Below are 20,528 nucleotides of genomic sequence, written 5' to 3'. Positions count from 1 at the left end.
CGCACAGATAATTCTTTAATCATTTCAGCCTCTCACTCATGCTGTAAATTGCCTTGTAGAGCAATTATCTGTTTACATGACAGTTTTCAACTGGTCCAGTGGTTTTTAATCATTGTTGTGTCACAGATCCCTTTGAGAATCTGATTAAAGCAATGGACCTTTTCCCTGGAGACATGGAAAAGGTGTGCACATACACACACACAAATTGCACCTCCAATTCCAAGTTGTTCTTGGTCACCGACCCCCACAGGAGATATGACTGCCACTCATCACTGCTTACAGTTTTTCTCCTCTTCCAGGCACACAGGAGAATTACACGTCCTTGCTGACTTGAGATTAGTCACTGCATTGGCCAATGGAATGCGAGTGGAGGCGATGTGTGTGGAAGGTTCAAGAGCCTGAACTCGACATGCTATGCTTTCTCTTTTTACTCTGCCACTGTGACCTCCGGGTTCCCGTTAGAGACTCCTCCGTCAGTGTGGGTCTGGGCATGAAGAGGACACAGAACAGAACATCTAGCCAGCCTGCAATGGACACATAGAGTGAGTGAGAAATAAATCTGGTTGTTTAAGGGGGCTCAGGCTGGGTATTGTTGATTAGTGTTGCATAACTGAGGCTATCCCGTTTGATCACAGGGTACTTTGGAGATGAACTAATCTAAATCAGAAAAGTTCTTTCTTGGGAAATTTAAGCTACCCTCTCCTCTGTCCTTAACTAATATGTTCCTTTGTCCCGAGATTACTTCCCTTTCAGTTACTACACTTTTAGTTCTCTTTCCCTGCTTCTTCGCATGATTCCTCATCCTTCGTACAACAATTTATATGTTACTTCCTTAGAAGGGTCCTTTGGGTCTTGTTCCCACCCCCCTCCAGCCTGGTCACTGTTGTTCATACCACCCATTTCTGTCTTTCCCAGAGCTAGGTGCATCACAGCCCATAATGATCATATTTATTTTCTGTCTCTCGAGTTCTGAATTTACAATATTCGTATTCCTGCTACCAAAAATGATTCATAAGTAACTAAGGTCATGCGGCTTTAGCCCCATGTGAACTTAAGAAAAGGTAATACATTCAAAATATGGCATATTTTCATTTGTTTACTATAATGATAAAAACAGAAGCAGGAATATTCAGAGCAAGTCCCACTTTAATCACTTTTCTAAACTATGTTAATAGAAGAAAGAGCTCTAAGTAAGAGTGTTGGGCAAACATTCCTGTGTTTTGATGTTTTGCATCCAGAACAAACCATTGAACTTTGGTATTCATGCAGTACCCATTAAGAGGTCAGCTTGACATTTTGGGCCTTTTTTCAGATAGTTGTGGCCAACAGCACTAACAACCTTTGGTCCCAACCCAGTTAAATAGTAGTTTCTGTAATTCATTGGCATACATTTCTTGTTTTTGTTTTGTTTGTTTTTCTTTTACTCGGTATGCACACCAAGCAGTCTTACTTCAGAGTAACAGTAAGAATAAGTTCTTAAATTCTAGAAGAAATTAGGTGGCTAAACTTTGTTATGCACCCAGGAATATAAGTGTAATACCTTGTCACAGAGTAAAGTAATTCATACCTGTTCAATGAATGAATGAAAAAAAAATAGTATTATAAAATTACCACATATTTTTTCATTTGCTTTTATTATATATAACTAATACCATAGAATAAAATTATTCTAATATTAAAAACCAGTTTTAGCCTTATTGTTTTACCGGCAAGCAAAATTAACATATTTATTGTTTTAAAATTTCAAAAATGCATAACTTAAAATCAATATGAAATTTTTCTATTTTCATTATCTTTAAAAAGTGTGTTAAACCATCTCAGTATCTGATAAAAAAGTTGCGAAGTTGCAATCCTCTCCTTCCAATATATAACTGATCCTGAAAAATATTTACTAGAAATCTACTCCTCTTAAAGTGAGACATTCAATTTCATAAGCAAAACGTTAGGGAATCTTCTGAACTAATCGCTAGAAGATAAATGTAAGTCTTGATCAGACAAAATGTTTTAAAGTTGCTAAGAAACTTAGGTTGGAAACAAAAATAAGCTTACTTTTAATTTTTCATAAATTTCATTTGTTTTTAAATTCTTATGTGGCAACATGCATTGCAACATAGTACCCTTTAAACTGTAGAGCATATCCACTCCCCTATCTCCTATGTAACACGGGTGATGTATGTATGATAGCTACAGTTTCCTAGATATATTTAAACTTATAAAAATCCACATGTGCAACTTAAAAATAACAAATTTTTCAGGTTGGAGTGGGGTGTTTCTTCTTTTTCAATTGTTTCCTGCTAATTAACTAATTTTTAAGAGAAGATTATCATCTGCCACTCTGTTTTAAGGGAATATGGGGAATCAGATGGGGCTTAATGTCTTTAAAGTGGGACATGCAACTAACGTGTGTATGCAAACATTTTTTAATTGTTTTGCATAAAGGCAGATTATTTCTTAATTCCTCATCATTACAATATAGCCTTCAAAAAATTACAAATGCATCTTTTCTCTTCTACTGGGGCACTCATTCAAATGCATGAATTCCATAGACATAGTTGCCATAGAAGTGTAAAGGGGATAAACAATAATGAATCATAGCAGCAAAAACTGCAACTGAAGAAGGGCAGTACCAAGGCTTATGTTTCCTAATGCTGACATGCTGGCTGCATTTATTCTTGACATTATGTATACTCCAAGCTGAATGTTCTGAGTCTCAAACTGGAAGATCCTTTACTGCTAAAAAATAATGGATCTTAATGAAAATATTTTAGCCAGCATTCCAGGTTAGGAAATCAGTGCACATCAAGAAAGTTTCCTTTGTAGAAGAATAGTAAAATTTAATGAATAATAGATTCAAGTGATGCTAATTACTTTCCTTTATTTCATACAAAAATTTCTTATTATAAAATAAAAAAAATGAGATTTCCTACACAAGATTGAGTCACCTTGGCTCTCAATAATAAATGCTTCTCCAAGTTGCTTCTTGTCTTGTTTATTTTGCTGAAGAGCTTATTTTGCAATAGTGCTCTAGGACAGCATTTAGGGTTTTTCATTATATTTATTAAAGAAAAAATCATGTTAAATCTCCTAAAGACATTTTGCTCTATTTTGGTCTAGTTTAAGGGCTTATACTTTAAAACTGAATTATGACCAAGGCATCTGGTAAATGTGAAAGTGGCTATTAAACTCCTGGAGCCTTTGATCTTATTAAATTTTCTAAGACTTTAGAGAAAAAAAAATTGTCATCTTACTTAAACATTATCTTAGCAGATTGATATACCTTGTGTTCTAAGACCGAAAGAACCATATTTGAAAAAATGTAACACTGATACAACCATTCATATTATAAAATTTTACTCCTAGTCACAAATAAAATGAGTAGGATAAGTTTAAGAAACAAAAAGTGGGGCAAGAAGAAATGAGGAAGCAAGAACCTTCTCTCAGAAAATATTTTAGAAAATTAGTAACCTCTCTACACCTTTCTCTCTGAAAATAAATATTGATCTTTATGATTTCTATATGCTTTTTGTCCTGCTTGGGCAGCGGTGTCACCACCCAGCATCTTAGTGAAGTGCACTGTCCAGACTCAGTGTGGAATTGGGGAGGAGCCTGAGTTGTGGAGTCGAAAAGGCAAGATTTCAAAGCCAAGCTCCAGCATGGACCTTGGTCAAGACTTAACACCTTCAATCTGTTTTGTTTTGTTTTTTAATCCATAAAACCTTAAAGCACTTATCCTACAGTGATAGGAATTTTACATCAAATGTCCCATTAAATTTTCTTCATGAAGGTCACCAATATCCCCTTAATTTTTAAATCTCATACATAGTTAGCTCTTATTATATTTGGTCTCTTTGCAATATTTGAATGTTTACCACTTCATAATTCTTCAAACTGTTTTCTTACTTGGTTTCTGTGACCTACTCTTTTCTGTCATTTTTCTTATTTTCTGGAGTTTGTTATTATTCTTTTTTGCAGACTCTAGTCTCTATACTGTTAATTAGATGCCCTCTTTGTTCTTCTCCCTCTGAAGTGTCTTCCCAACAAATTCCATCCACCTTTCTATAGCTTCAACCACCATATGTATATACCTACCCTAAAGATTACCCTGGAAAGTATGTGCCTACTTTCCAGACCTCTGTCTCAGGCTCTTAGCCCTCACACTGCTACTGCACAGTGGACTTCACTGAATTACTCTGTTAGTACCATTCAAAACTTCTACCTCCTTCAACCAGAGTAGAAATCTAGAACTCATCCCAGACTCCTCAATTGCCCTTATTTCGCTCTCACATCCCCCCAGTCTATAAAAGCTTATTGGTCCTTCCCCTAAGCTATGTATCTCTTATTAAATAGTGCCTTAGTTTAAATCCTTATCTTTAGAGCAATGAAATAGCTTCCATGTTATTCAGAATAGTTGCAATTTCATAACAAAAACATTTTTAACAAATGTGGTAACAAAAATGTCAGTGATTTAGCACAATAAATTTTTTTTTTCTTGCTCATACAAGTTGTCAGGCAGGATCTGCTCCACTCAGATAACCAGGCTTCTTCCATCTATTAGCCATACCACCTCCTCTACCAGACCCTTATAACTGGCAGGCAGGTAAGAGCAGAGAGAAGGTAGAGTCCTGTTATGCACTTAGTCTCTACAAGGTCTGTCCAGAAGGTATCCAGCCATGTAATATGAAAAAAAGAGACATTTATTTACAAAGATACAAGATATAAGAAACATTATACATGGAACAATGACACCTCAATCCCCTCTAAAGTAGGCACCCTGGGCCCTCACACAGTTCTCCCAGTCACCATCAGCTGCCCCGTCATTGTATTTTCCTGAATCTCATCAATGGTCTGAAATCTCTTCCTTTTCAAAGGTGATTTCAGTTCTGAGAAAAGCCAGACGTCACAGGGCACCAAATCTGGGCTGGAGGAGGGCTGAGTCACCTGGGTGATTTGATGTTTCACAAAAAACTGCATGAAACATGATGCATGAGCAGGCAAGGCATGTTGTCATAATGAAGCTGCCCATCACCAGTTGCCCATAGCTGTGGTCTTATGGATCATCCAAATAGTTTCTGCAGAGGAATGTTCAAGCTTAATGCAAAATTTGATGCAGATTTGTTGCTCTACTTGATCAGTCGTTTTGAATGTGATCACACAGTACACATGCTCACTCAATGGTGTCAACTGCCTCCACTGACTAGTGCGGTGAAGTCGTCATTGTTCACGCTTGTGCATTCTAGTCCACTCTCCTTGGCTGCCAGGTTATATCAATATCACATAAACTGTTCTTGTTATAATAATAGTGGCTGGACTTTTTCCAGACAGACCTCAGTGTACAGTGGGAACAGGGGGAGAATAAATGCAATTAAAACCTCCATTCAAAAGAGCTAATAATGGCAGACAAATAGTGTTCACTAGTCCATTGTAATTCTGAAATTCTGCTGGGCAGGCCTCATGGAGTCCCCTACCCTGGGAGTGACTGAGTTATTTGATTAAACTTTAATTCTGCTCTCTGGGAGTAATTCTGTTGTCCCTTTCCTCCTTGGCCCTTAGCTCTTAGAAGTTCTTACTATTTATTCCTTTTGGACACAGCTGAAATGATGTTACCAAAAGTTTGCAAGCCAGAACGTAATGTCACAGCTTGGTCAAAAGGATTTTTTAGTCTATTTTGGAACTCTTGACAATACAAGTCCTTCAAAAGCTTGGTAGACAGCTGTTGTCTTTGTTTCCATTTATTAGAATTCTCAGCTCTTTCCTCTCCCTTCATCCTCCCTGTTTTTCTCCTTAACTGCAGCTAAGTTACTGTGGTTAGTTAATCATTGTTACTTGTTAGAAGGCTTAGAAGGCCACACTTTTATAATCTGATCTTTGCTGTAGAACAAAATCAGGATGTCCAACAAAGAAGTTTTACTGGCCTTTTGCGGTTCTATTGGTAATCTGGAAGGAGATGGCTTTCCAACCATATTTTCCCTAAGTTTTTGGACTTTCCTTATTGTTTTCTACTCAGCTTGAAAGCTGTCTAGGTATTTCTGAGCACGTTTCTTTTTTGAAACAACTGACTGAAGGAAGTCAATAATAGCTATTACATGTTAACACTCTAATTCTTCTAAAATACTTCCCCAAAAGCCACAGTTCTCAAAGTGTGGCTGGCACAACCCTGAGAATCTCAGACTTGTTTTGTGAATCCACAAGATCAAAAATACTTTCATAATAATAAGGTTATTTTCCTTTTTTCCCCTGTATTAACATTTGCACTGATGCTACAAAAAACAATGGCAGGTAAACCTATGGGTGCTTTAGCACAAATCAAGGCAATATTACCAAACCGTGTCATTGTATCATTGGACATTGTGTCATATTTGCTGCCATATACTTACATTTAAAAAAAGTCAGTTTGACTTAAGAATGCCCTTGATGAAACAGTAAAAATTATTTACTTTATGAAATTCAACCCTTTACTATGTCTTTTATTTTTTTATCTTTATTATTTCTTCCATTACCATTTAGTCCCCGTATACCCTCCCCCCGCCAACAACCACCACACTGTTGTCCATGTCCATGAGTCCTTTTTCCTTTTGAGTACATGTCTTTTAAATACTCCATGTAACCTAAAGGAAAGAACACAAAACATTTCTGCTGCCTACCAAAATACAATGGTTGTCTGGCAAAAAGAGATATATGATTATTTGAGTTGGAAACTGAATTCATCTACCTTTTATGGAACACCATTTTTACTTGAGAGAATAAGTGATAAAAAAAATATGGTTTTCTGTTGTCCGTGTCAACAGTGTGGAGATAGCCACGGAGGGAAAGGGGGTCGGGGGAAGGGGAGGTGGGCAAAGGAGGAAATAAACGGGGACTGAGACTTGACTTTGGGTGATGGGTGCACGATGCAGTGCACAGATGATGTTTTATTGAGTTGTATCCTTGAAATCTGTATAGTTTTATTAACTAATGTCACTCTAATAAGTTCAACTAAAAAAAGAAAAAAAGAAAAAACAAAACATGAATTTCACACTTGGTTATTTGGCAGTCTTTCTTTTTTTTTTTAAATGTGAGCCTGTCACCTGAAGGCAAACAACCTGACAGTATTTATTGCCAATGATATAATGTTAGTTTTCAAATGAAAATTAAAACATGGGAAAATTTGCATCCACCACCATGAGCCTGACAGCTTCTGAATTCTTAAAGACTTTTCTGAAGAGCTCAGTGTTTATATTAACAATGTGATTTTTTTTTAAAGTTATATAATGAAGTGTGCCAATGATATAACTCAATGACACAATATTTTCAAAGTAACCAATGTAGGATATTACAAAGTCATGCATAAATTAAAGATCCCATTAAAGTGCAAGTAAACCAACAGATTTTTATGTAATAGCATATGGGAAGTTCATTGACATGGTTTCAGATTCCACACTGCAATTGACTTTTTAAAAAATGATGTAGTGTCAAAAATGTCCACAACTATCTGAAAAGGCTATTAAAATACTCCTTCAAAAGAAGATTGGTCTTCCAACATGAACTATCCACACATCTGTGTGAGGCCAGATTTTCTTCATATCCATTTCCTAGAACAATGTCTCACAACAGAGTTGTTAGCAATGAGCAGACGAGAATCTAGTTGTCTTCCATTAGGCTATACACTATAGAGGTCTGCAAAAAAATGTAAAGCAACTAATAAAATTTTTATTAATTTTTTGAAAATACAACTATAGAATATGTTACTTATGTTAACATAAGGGATTTATAATTATTTTAATACATTAATATTTTAACTTCTCAGTTTTAATTTTAGTGTGATCATTCTTGCTAGGTATAACACATAAACAAAAGTTTTTTGTGATCCTTAAAAAATTTTTAAAGGGTAAAGGAGTGCTGAGAAGAAAACATCTTGAGAATCCCTGTCCTAGTGAAGGGATCAGCTACATATGGCCCAGAGGTAATATCCAGCCACTTACCTGTTTTGTAAATAAAGTTTTATTGGAACACAGACACAACCATTTGCTTACATATTGTCATAGGTGATTTTATGCTAAACGGCAGAATTGAATACTTGTAGCAGAGATGGTATTGGTCCCAAAGCCCCAAATATATACGATTTATCCCTTTACAGAAAAAGTTATCTGACCTCTGACCTAGTGCTTTGGTCCTCAAGCCTAGATGCACATTAGAATCATCTGGAAAGCAGTTAAAATAATATCAGTGCAATCATCACCACCACCCCCAACACATGCTTACAGAGTAATTCAGCCAGAACCTCTGGGAGTGGCATCTGAGTTTTTAAAAATCTAAACGGTTTTTAAAACTGTCTATGTTTTAAAAACAAAGACAGTATTTAAAATTCTCCAAGTGAATGTTCTACATAGCCAGGGTGAAGAATCACTGTCCTAAAGCTGTAAGAATTTTAGGCACGAATCCTGCCTCCAAGTTATTCCAGACAATAATTTACCCAGGGCTTTTCCCCCTTCATATCGTGGGTCACTTTATTTCAAGCCCCGAATGTTAGGCGCCTCACTGCCCGCTGGCCAGACACTGCCAGAGCCGTATTTGTTGTTGTTGCTACAGCAGCACCCCGCTGCTAGGTACAAATTTCAGTATTAGTCAGGATGGGCTATCTCCTGTGGCAAACACTTCTCAAATTTCAGAGGCTAACACAATTAAGTTTTATTTCTTATGCAAATCATGGTGCGCTGGGCTTCGGTAGGGGTGTTTGCTCCACAAAGGAACCCAGCAGCTGCCAGCTAGAGATGCTGCCCTCCCTCAGGGCCTCAGCGAACACTGCGGGCTCGCTCCCCAGCCCGCCAGCCAGCGGGGAGGATGAGGTGGGAGGTGGTTTAGGGCCGGGCCTGCAGAGGGCGTACAGCATTCCCATTGGCCAGAATTCAGTCGCAGTGATCGCAACGAAGTATAAAGAAGGTGCAAAACCGTCACGTGTCTGTCTGCCAAAGAGGAAGAGCAAAAGCGTTTTAGTGAACTGAATTTATTCCTGTCACAATAGCCTTCCTCGTATGTTGAGTACTGTGAAGTCCCTTCAGGGCCCCTGTGGTAGACCTAATAAGGGCCTCCTGTTCCCCAGGTTTTAGGATTATTTTATTTTACGTGGCTAAAGGGACTTCTGCAAGTGTGGTTAAGGTGAAGGACCCTGACAGGGGGAGATTATTTTAAATTATACAAATGAGCTCAACCTAATCACGTGAACCCCTGAAAAAAGGAGAATCTTTCTGGACTGTAGTGGAAAAGAGACGTGAAGAAGGAGGAAGGGCCCAAGACACAGCGTGGCTCAAGGAAGGTGGAGGAAGGGGCCATGAGCCCAGAATGCAGGCAGCCTCAGAGCTGGGAGGTGCATTGTCGTCCGGAGCCTCCACAAAGCAGACAGGCCTTCCAACACCTTGATTTTAATCCGCTGAGACCCACATTGGACTTCTGACCCAAAGAATTGTAAAACAATAAATCAGTGTGGTGTTGAGTCACCAAATCTTTGGTAATTTGTTTCAGCATCTTAAGAAAATAAACACACCCTTCTCTTCTGTGTCCTAACCAAATGTTCCCAAAATTTAAATCTTAATCGGTTGCTCCTTTTCTCAAAACAAGGAGGAACTCCTCATTCATCCACTTAATTAATTCATCCACGCAGTTAATGCACATTAAGCACCTGTGTCAGGCACTCTCCCAGTCGCCAGATCACTGCACTGAGTGAGGCAGACGGGGCTGCTGCTTCAATGAAGCTTAGGGTGTCATGCCTATGGGGCACCATCTAAACTCTTTCGCATGTCATTCAGTGCCTGCATGATGTAACTCCGAACAACCCGCACAACCTCTTTTCTTGACATTTCTCCCTGCTAGAAAAAGAGGGAAAAAGCCTATGAGTCTTGATATAATGGACTCATTGAACTTCTAAGATTTCACAGTATTTTGTGGCCCAGTTGGGGAACATCCCTGGATGCAGTATGAAACGGTTCTGCTCTCCCTATTCCTTGTGTACCTGGAAAACCCCTCCTTCTTCCTTAACAGTAACGTTATATCCTTCTAGACTCCCTCTTCCATTTCTTATTGGAATGTTTATACATCCAATCTGGTACTTGTATCACTGAATTGCAACTGCCCCTTTCTCTGACCCAGTTATGGCTTTTAACAGGTAGGAGAGAAGTTCCTCATGAATTTACTTTTAAGTAAAGGCTGAGAGTTCATTTATTCATTCATTCTCTTAAAATAAGTTCATCAAAATGTGTACTTCACCAGAACTTAATTCTGCAGGAATATCGACACTACCATAAAAACGTCCAAATCAGAAAAAGAGATGAGCTTCTGAATTTCTTTTGCAAAACCTTTCCCAGTATGGGTTTCCTATTCATTTCAAAGTGCATCTCTTCCTTGAAAGGTAGGAGATGGAGAGAAACTGAGAATCCTCCTTGATGACAATCAGACTGAATATGGCTGCTACAGAACTAGGATTCTGCGTGTTCCTCTTTTAGTATATATTTGCAATTTACTAAAAAGCTGTGAAGGTATAGAGTTCCTATAAATTTGACACATAATTGCAACAGATAACTCCCCAGAGGATAATGTTTATAGGAATCATTTCATTTGGATGGATTTATGCCATCTGCCTATATGACCAGGGGGAGAAAAAAAATCAGTCTTTTAATAAATATTTTGAGTGGAGAGCATTAAACTTTTTTTGTAAAACTATTTTGTAGTAATTTCCTATTAAGATTTTCCTAGAACATTAGAGATACCAGTCTGTTTTATGCACTGACATATTTTCCTGATATGATCAAGCACTCCATGCAAGATTCACATTCTATTTAATTGGGTGGTCAAGAATCTCCCTCATCAGTTATTAAATTTCCTTGCACCTGGATATTTTGCAATTCACCACAGTGAAGATTAATATATTTTACTCAATAATATATTTGTAATGTATGAATTTTGTCTGCTAAATAATTTATTGTTTAAAAAAATACTTTGATAAATTCTTACTATTACTATTGCAGAGCCATTCTGCAGAGACAAATTTTAATACATTTTCAACCACTTTTCAACAACAACTATTTTGCATCTACTATGCATAAGGTGAAGGGAGAGAGAAGAAAAGAAACACCTGTAGAGTAACTACCAGTAGGTAGATAGAATAAAATGTTATTTTGTTATAAGCACATAATTTTAAATATACAAATAAATATAGCTGTCAATACATGAAGTTTCCCTGACCGTTTTAGTTATCATTCTTTAAGAACTTTTACCCTACATCTTGCAGATGTTGAATTCCTACTGGCCCTGTGGTTTAGTTTTCCTGCCCACTAAATATTAATAGTAATTAACTATAGTTCTCATCCTCACCTCCCACACATTATCAGTTTTCCAGTGGGCATTGATTCTGTACCATGGAGCCTAACCTGCTAACCACAGTGGTCCATCAAGGGAATTATCCCCCAGGAGCACAGCTCTTTCTATTTGAGTCAATAAGCATTAAAACCAACAAACGCATTGTTAAGTTTAACAAATCACAATAGCTAAAGGGACCCATTTCTCTGAGCACAGAAATTGCAATGGTGAAGTCACAATTATTGAGCAATTAAGTTTACAGCTGTATTCACCCTTTCAATAATCAAGTCTATGAAAATGCACCCACACTTCTTTTTGCTGAACTTAATCTGGAAGGTTTCTAAAGCTTTCATTTTTATGCAGGTTTCAGAAACCAAGGAAGCAATTTCATCTGAATGAAGGAATAATGACAAACCTTATGAAGCAGAAAGAACAATAATTTATCCACCTAACATAAGCTGAATTTTCTTTAAAAAACGGGGGATTGTCAAGTTCTATTTCCAAATGGACTATGTTCTGAGCCACCATTAAAACGTTTGGTTGTCAGAAGACTGTCTAGTTTAGTAAATAATGAACACGAATAATTAATGTTTTAGAAATGCTTTCAGCTACAGGTAACAAACAGTCTAGCCAAAGTTGTTGTTGTTGTTGTTGTTGTTGTTGTCATTGTTGTTTTTAATGGGGGGTATTTTTTTTCCCAAAGTAATACACCCAAAGTTAATTGTGTTGGACTGGTTCAGCAAATAAATCATGCCAAAAACTGAAATTTCCTTAATTTTCCCCCAATAATTAACAAACAGGCTCCTGTAGCTTCTAACAGCTGTATCTCCTTTCCACTGGGAAGAAGAAGGATGAGATAGCAAGAAAAGGTGGTACCAATATCTGAAAATAAATGACAATCAGGAAGCTCCCAGAAAATGCTTGCTGTGTCTCTTTGGCCAGAATCTTTCCCTAAGTCCCTGTTGGCCTAATGGTGGCAAGGCAGAAGAGAGATGGGAAAGAAAACAAAAAGTGGCTTCTGACACCGAGAAACTGTCCTAACACAGCTAGGCCTTAATGTTGCCAGGAGCTGGTGCGGCCCTCACAAGAGACCTTGGTGTTCTCCTGTGACCATAAACAAGCTTCCGAATCCCCATCAGTGACCATGATGAAGTGAGAAAAACAAGCCAACTCTATAATCTTCTCTAAGCACCGAAACAAGGTCATTGTGCAAACCACAAAAATTCCAAACATTTCCATATCCCGGATGACATGGGAACCTGCTGCTCCTTCCCAATTATAGCTTTAGCCTCACTTTAGTTTTTCTACCATATACATAAGAGCAGCCAATCTAGAGCAAAGCCACTTCCTCAAACCTTCTCTCCAAAGCACCTCAGTCTTGATCTTATAATAATCTTTTCAGACACCTTCTACTGAAATGTCCCACATTTCCCATGGTGTGTGGTCTCCTTTGCACCCAGTAATAAATCCAATTTGTGCAGTCACAGGTGCGTTCCTGGTGGTCTCCAACAGGAAAAAGTGACAGAGAAGACTGGGTATTCTGCAGTATTTGCCACAGCTTTTCTTCATTCTAGTCAATTTTCAAAATTAAAATGAGGTGCCTTAAGATGTCATACTTCACAATACTTAACTAGAAAAGGAGCCAGGCTATAGTGAACAAAACATATAACGAATAATCAGTGAGTAAGGGCTATAGTATGCTCTAATTAACTAGTTAAGTGACCTTGGATACGTCATTAAAGGACAGGAGGGAACTGACTTCACAATAGTCTAGCAAGCCAATTAATATTAACCGTGTATGAGAGATGGCAAAACTAAAGCTCCAAGAGAGTGAGTGCATCACCTCTCTTGGAGATGATAAGTAACATTTGATAAGTAACAGAACTAGAATTTGAGCCCAGGTTCTAACTCTGAAGCCTATAGATTTTTCTATTACTCCAAGCTGTCTCACCAAGTGTTAACATCGTCCTCTGTGCGAACTGACTAGCTGTCGGACTAGAATTTTAAAGTCCCTTTTTATTCACCATTCTAGGACTCTGATGATGAATCATAATATTTACAGTTATTCTTTTTAATCCTACCTGATCTCTAGATGAAAAGTACAGGAATAATGTGAGGTAATGTAAGTTTATGGAGTTTTGAGTTTGAGCAAGCCCTTTTCTAAATGGCATAAATTATAAATTTGATCTACCATTTGAAACTCCAAGTCAAATAAATTTTCAGTTTCTTGTGTAATTTAAGATATGACTGCTTCACTTAAGGAATGGCAGCCCAAACTAAGATAGGTATAAACACATTTTTTAAGACTCAGATATATCCAGTAGTTATCTCTGACTAATGAGACTATGGGTGGTTTTATTTTCTTCATTTTATTTATATACATGTTTTAGATTTTTTATCAGAAGCATAATTTTATAATAATTTTTAAAATGCATTAAGTAAATTTTTGAAAAAATATTAATATATCTCAATTAATAAAAAATATACTGTTCTGTATTTCAAATGCTTAATTCCATTGTCAAAAAAACAAAAAAACAAAAAAAAACCCTAAACAAAAAAAGCCATTCTCCTGCCATGAACTAGCTCACAGATGCCAATCTAAAGCCATCTCAGTTCTGAGAACCATAATATCCTTACCCTAAAAGGTTTGCTTCTCAAATGTTTTAATTTTCTTCTCTGCTTTCAGATTTGGAAATGTAGCTTAAAAGATACTTTATGTGTAAACTTGATCTTAAATTTTAAAAAGCAAAATTATTAAAATAAGTGTTACTTATCTTGTAAAATTTTCAATGGTGCTATTATCCACATGGACTTTTGAGAGTTATAAAAGCAGTTTGTTTACTTAGCATGTGTGCTTTAACACGTTGCATCACTATTTAAATTTTAAGCCAACACAGTGCTGCAAACCAACAATTGTACCATAATAGTTGGAGAGAAATGGTATCACATGAGAAGCTTGTGTTCACTTTTTCTTTATCCTTTGGGCATTTTTTTTTTAATAAATAGGAAGGATTTTTAAATATCACTAAAAAACATGCCTTATTTTACTGCTACATCAATGGTATAAATTTAAACCCCACTGAAATGATAAGTTGAATTAATTTGTCCACATAGAAAACATTATAATAGCTACCTTGTATTGGCTACCTATTATTATTTAAGTTAATAAACACTATCTCATTTTATCCCTTACAGCCGCCCCGCAAAGCATATATAATTATCCCCAATGTACAGATGAAGAAATTGAGACTCAATTTAGTTTGAAAATTTTGAAAGTTTAAATAATTTGAGCTAAATCACACAATGAAAAAGAGAAGAGCCAGGATTTGAACACAAGTCTCTGAGACTCAGGTGCCAATATTCTGTTCACTATGTACACTGAAGTTGTACCTTTTGTATTAGATCATATGTTAAGGCTATTTTTCTCATTTATCTCATAATGAGCACCTTAGAAAATGTATCTCCTCAAATTCCTAGGATTATAAAGTCATTTACATTCATGATTCTAAAAAACTTCTAATGAATTTGGAAATATGCACAATATAAAGTTTTGCATATATCCTACGAGTTTGAATATGTAATTGTTATTTCTTTTTCTCAGTTTGTGATACAACAACATGACTCTATAGTAAAACTTCAAAATACACCTCCAAGTCTCCTGGTCTGTTTTTGAATGCTTTTCTCAGCCTCTCCAATTAGTCTCATGGTGCTCATTCTGCCCAAAGGATCTATTTTGTTTGCTCTCATCTTGCCCCTAGACCCAAAGCCAAATGTTCCCTCTAAGATGGAGATCTCCATAATGACTGTTCTCTTGATGCTGAGTATTCCAGAATTGCCTACTCTATTGTTTTATCTTTAAGGTTGGAGATTTGGTAGTTATGCCAGATACAACCTGAAGATGTCTCTTGACTGGATCACACTCTGGGTGTCCCTGGCATCCTTCCTCATCACTATGAGTAGCAGTGAGTCAAGGTAGCCCGCAGAGGTGCACTTGAACTGAGATACCTACTCTGATCTTTGCCAGAACTTCCAACTCAGACCTTAGCCTCAGAGAACATTCATAACTATGAGAGAGGCTACCCTATATCAAATCTGGTTTCAACTCCCAAAGTTGCAGCTCTTTGGATTCACTCACATACCCACTACCATTCCAAAATGATAATAGGTTCCAAAAGGCTCTGAGTTAAACTCCTTATAGACCAGAGCCAGTCTTACCTTTATACATTTTCTTATCCACTAGTTTAAGTTAGACACTTAGCCACACCCTCTAAGTGTATTGTTTATCGTCATTTCTATGCACTTTATTGACAGCTGAAGTTGGTCAGCATCACCCTAGTTCATCCTACAAGCTTTAGTAACTTTTAAACTAAAAAGGAAAAGTGTTTTAAGGAAGAGGTTTCTGCCTAGGAAGCGCCATTGTTTCTATGTAGTTTTTATGTGAAAAGGCTGTCCAAATTTCCTCTGGCAGAATCTGAGCTCTGTGCACCAAGAGATGTACCAGATGTGTCACTCAACTGTCTCTGTCTTCGATGCCTGAATCCAGGGCAGGCACCTGTATAAATTGCCTTGTTACAAAGTTATATATATTTACAAATGTGCATGGAAATAGACTAAAAGGAAAGAATACCATTTAGGTAGTGGTCAGCACCACAAAGGCTGTAGTACACAGCTCTGAGATGAATTGGTCACGTGGACTCCACCGAGAAGGGCACACCCCGCTGTTGTCTCGCGTAATGACTCTGATGGTGCTTATCCCTCAGTGGGATGAATGATACTGTGTGATTTTTATTTGATTAAACAGACAGATGCCACAATAATGATTCCATCTATGTTTTGCTTTTCTATTCCCTTATGAAACAAATACCAGAGAGTCACCCATGGATGATGAATCACACAGGAAGATGAGAAAGTCAATGTGTGCTTCAAAGGCTAAGGAAAGATCTCTGATGGATAAGTGGAATCTCCCAGGTTTGAAAAGACAGATGTAGTTGTAGGCCATAGGCAGCGGACCAACCTTATCCCAGGACTTTTGGAGGCTAGAATCCTTCCAAAACAAAATTGATATGGGGGAGTCAAGTTAGCGGGCACAAAGAACTATACATTTTGGACTCCAAGGAGAGGTAACTTGGATTGAAATTAACACTAAAGTTAACATGCGAATACATCATGGGTCCATGCCAGGAGCAAGAGCAGCAACAGCAAGACTCTCCTGCAGTGTCAAAGAGTGGTGGTCATCCAAAGAGAGACCATCGGTTTTACTAGCTTAAAATTATTCATGACAAATAATATGAATTAGTAATTCAATAATATACTATTGGTTTGGAGAAAAGAAACATATCAATACTTTCAGGCCACAAAGACATCCTATAGGAAGTATGACTTCAATGTGCTAGAAGAGATGAGATGCTATTAGAACATACAAGGAAGAGATAGCTTTCCTTTGTCTCCTACAGGAAAGACACTGGCAGGAAGAATGTAAATATTTTCTGTTTATTAAATGACTTATCCTGTGTAAAGTATTTTTGAGGATTTCTTCCTGAGAACATTAAAAATAATAACAACAAAAGCCTCTCTCCTCTTTCCGTGGGTCATTTTGGAAATATTTCTCATTTATATTTGTGCCAAAGAAAGGTTCTTTTTTATTTATTTAAGAAAATTATGTTCTTGCCAACTTTATTCTGTATCCTCTTCACTAGTTGGTCCTGCCAGAATCCAAGTGAAACCTGTGCAAGTTTCTCTTTACTTTTTCTCCCTGAAGAGAGGCTATATTTTATTTTGCTCAAAATATTTACTGCCAAAGACTCTTATTACTCTTATGTGAAATAGTCAATTGGAAATTTAAACACATGCATACATGCAGAGTTTGCATTTAGACTATGTTCCAACTAGTACACCCAATTTTACTTAGACTTCCTTAAAGCCATCCAATAATTTATTTTAACTTCTTTTATGCAAAAGACATTCTGGTAACAAAATATAGTAATTACTCCAGAGAAAGAAAATGAATGTGACTATGATTACAGAAAATCTTACTTCTGGAATAAAGCATGTCATTAAAATTTTCCACTTATTAATTACTTATATTTTAATTGTGTTTGGATAAAACCTTCTGTTTATAAACTAATACACTGGAAACAAATAGAGATAAATAGCCTAACCTTTATTTCTCACAATGCATATTTTTAAGGCCTTTGGTGAATTGATAGTCAGGTAGCAAAATAAATAAGTCAATCAAAAAACACTTCAGCTAGATTAAAATCAGAATTACCTGAAGGACCCTCATTCTGTTGTTGAGTTTAAACTTTTCTGCCCCATCTAACCACCCACCCCTTCCATGGTGGTGAAAAATAATAAAACTGCAATTTAAAGTCAAAAATTAATGTTTTACAACAGATTTGAGAGTAAAGCATTGGAACTAGTCAGACAACTTTGTGATGGAATTCCACAACTAAGAAAAACTAAATCTCCTATACTTTTATAAATTATAGCAGGAGTACCTGTAATTACCCACATAAATGATGGCAAAAAAATTTGCCTTTAAGCTGTTGAATTACATTTGAAGAGAGGCTGCCTTGTTTGCTCTACTCAAGAAAGAAGGTGTGTTGACACACAGGGGAAGAATGGCTAATGCATTTTGGATAGCACTGAGAAAAAGGATTTTCAAGAAACCTGATAAACAGGACAAGCCCAGCAAAATAACCCCTATGACAGCCAAAACTACCCTTAAATACACACACAGTCCTTTACAACTAGATTCTCCAACGCAATATTAGCTAGCAGGCTGTGTTCTAGAGTGAATCTGATCTGATGTTTATTTTCCTTTTTGGACCCGCCTACCACCGTAAATCAAGACTGACTCCCTCAGATAGGAGAAAGTTCTACAGGTCCTATAAACTACAGAATGCTGTTCTCAGAAAACTCCCAGAGCCTCCAAGTATTAATCCCATCTCACACACACACACAAAAACATTGTTTCAGTCCTGCTAAATTAGACTTACAAAATGATGGAAGTGGCATTCACTATTCCTGTAACCAATCATCTAAAATAAACAGGTATGTGTATATGTATATTTGCTATTTGCTATTTGAGAGATACATGACGCAGACAAGCTTAAAGTATGAGTTGAACATGTCATGCCAAGCAACCTAGAAAATCCTAACTGGCGTCATTTATTTTCTGTGTATGTACGCTTCCTATTCATTTTTCTAGGTGGAGGGTTCATTAGTGCCCCTCTCTCAAGTTCTGAAATCCTAATACAAGACTCTTCTGTCAGTAAGAAGGTATTTCTTTTCTTTGCTTTGCACAGTACATGGACTCCAGAAAGCAAAGTTCCTCTAACACATTTACCTGCTTGAATACAAAGGTGATTTGAAAATTCTTATGTTTGCTCTTTACTCCTAATGGGCCAACATCTTTCATAAGCACTCCAGTACTCTTTAAAACATAAGCAGCTTATTTAACCTAGCCAAAAATACAATCCTATCTTTTTAATAGACATTACCATTGAATGAAGCTATTCTCTGCATAGACCCATTAAAACCAGTTACAAGACAACAACAACAACAAAAAAAAAACACGTAAATGTTCTTTTGTAAAGGAAATATTCTTAATTTCTTTGATTATATTCTGTAAGTCAGTTGAATACTTTCTGAAACTATATATCTCAGTAAAACAATGTTGTATTGTTTTACTTTGTCACCTAGTACCTAGAAGAATATAGTATTGGAAAATTTACTGAGTCAAAAGTGGGAAGTCTTGATTGTGATTTCTAACTGTACTGGTATGAGTTTCTTAGTGTTTGGTTTTCTCTTTTGGCAAATACTGTATAATTTTAGGGGCTTAAGCAATTACTAAAAATGTCCACCCAATGAGGACTGAATGCATACTATCTAGGAAGGAAGGAAGGAAGGGAGGGAGGGGGGGAGGGAGGGAGGGAGGGAGGGAGGGAGGGAGGGAAGAAAGGGGAAAGAAGGGGTAATTCACTTGAGCCCTGCTCTGCAAGGCCAAAGGAAGACCCTGCAATTTTATCCTCATGTGGCTCTCTGACAACCCAACTACTGCCATCGTTATTTGCCAAAACACATTTGTATTTAAACAATCCCCTGAACATTGAAGTAGGCAACCTGGAGATTGCTTTACCACACAAGCAATAGGTTAAAAAATACATAAGTATAATAGTAAAGAAAAATCTCAAAGTAAGAAATAAGTGAACATACATGCAACTTATGTATGCTGAGGTTTTGAGGTGACTGACAGAGTTCATCTAGAACTGTAATCCTTATAGGCAGATCCTTGTATTGGATTGCTCTAAAATGTACATTCTGGGCCTGTGCTGCTAAGCTAGCCTCCAACTATGGCAGTTCCTAATTTCCAATGGATGTAACAGAACAACACTTTATGAAATGGTAGCATAGACTGTGTGAGAATGGCAATATAGGAATCATGATAAAATGCTTTTGGTTTGCCTCTAAAGTCAGTTAAAAATCACCAGGTGTTTTAAATTACAATGTTACCCATACTTGTATCTATTTATCTGTCATTGCCTCAAGCCCTGGTTTCTGCTGATTAAATCTGTCTTAGCATTTTCTTATTTTCCAACAAGAAAGGAACATGGTATATTAGAAAGAGTTAAGACATAATGATCTCCTCCCACCTCTATCCTGAACAAGTCTCTGAATCTTCTCTTTGTATAGCCTTATATACCTTCACTTAATTTTTTTTTAAACAATGCCAATATTGGTCACATTTCTTAAAAAGAACTTACAAAGTTTCTAGAACTTACTGCAAACTTATTAAAATAAACAACAACAACAACAAGGAAACCTGCTTCTAAAAGGTCAAAGCTTTAGCTACTAAAAATTAACACCAAGCAATAACTGAAAATGATAGATGAAACCTCACTACAAAATCTGTAATTCCAATAGCATATGCACACCATGCACATGTGTATTCACAAAATAGGGAAACACTTTAAGAAAGTGTTTTCTTAAAACACTTTTCTAACTTACAGTTAGAAATCACAATCAAGACTTCCCACTTTTGACTCAGTAAATTTTCCAATACTACATTCTTCTAGGTACTAGGTGACAAAGTAAAACAATTAAGTGTTTTTATAACATTTTTCTTAAAAGGAATTTTTCCCAAAAATATTATAAATCATGGTATTTTAGATTTCCCAGTATCTGCCATATTAGGTCAAAAG

The 20,528-nt window shown here is 36.7% G+C and overlaps 1 long non-coding RNA gene across 2 annotated transcripts in view; it reads left to right on the top strand.

The window, feature by feature from the left end:
- Positions 1–393: 393 nt before the first annotated feature.
- LOC129085314 (uncharacterized) overlaps positions 394–20,528 on the top strand; it is a 69,598-nt gene continuing 49,463 nt past the window's right edge. The window contains exon 1 of one of the 2 annotated variants that reach the window (XR_008530687.1): positions 394–542. This is a non-coding gene — a long non-coding RNA (uncharacterized LOC129085314). The remainder of the gene's footprint in view (positions 543–20,528) is intronic. The other variant, XR_008530686.1, reaches the window with a different exon arrangement.

Source organism: Pteronotus mesoamericanus, unplaced genomic scaffold (genome assembly GCF_021234165.1).
Source record: "Pteronotus mesoamericanus isolate MK-2021 breed Mesoamerican mustached bat unplaced genomic scaffold, CSHL_Meso_final scaffold_232, whole genome shotgun sequence".
NCBI classification, from domain to species: Eukaryota; Metazoa; Chordata; class Mammalia; order Chiroptera; family Mormoopidae; genus Pteronotus; species Pteronotus mesoamericanus.
This window is presented reverse-complemented; position numbering and strand designations above follow the sequence as displayed.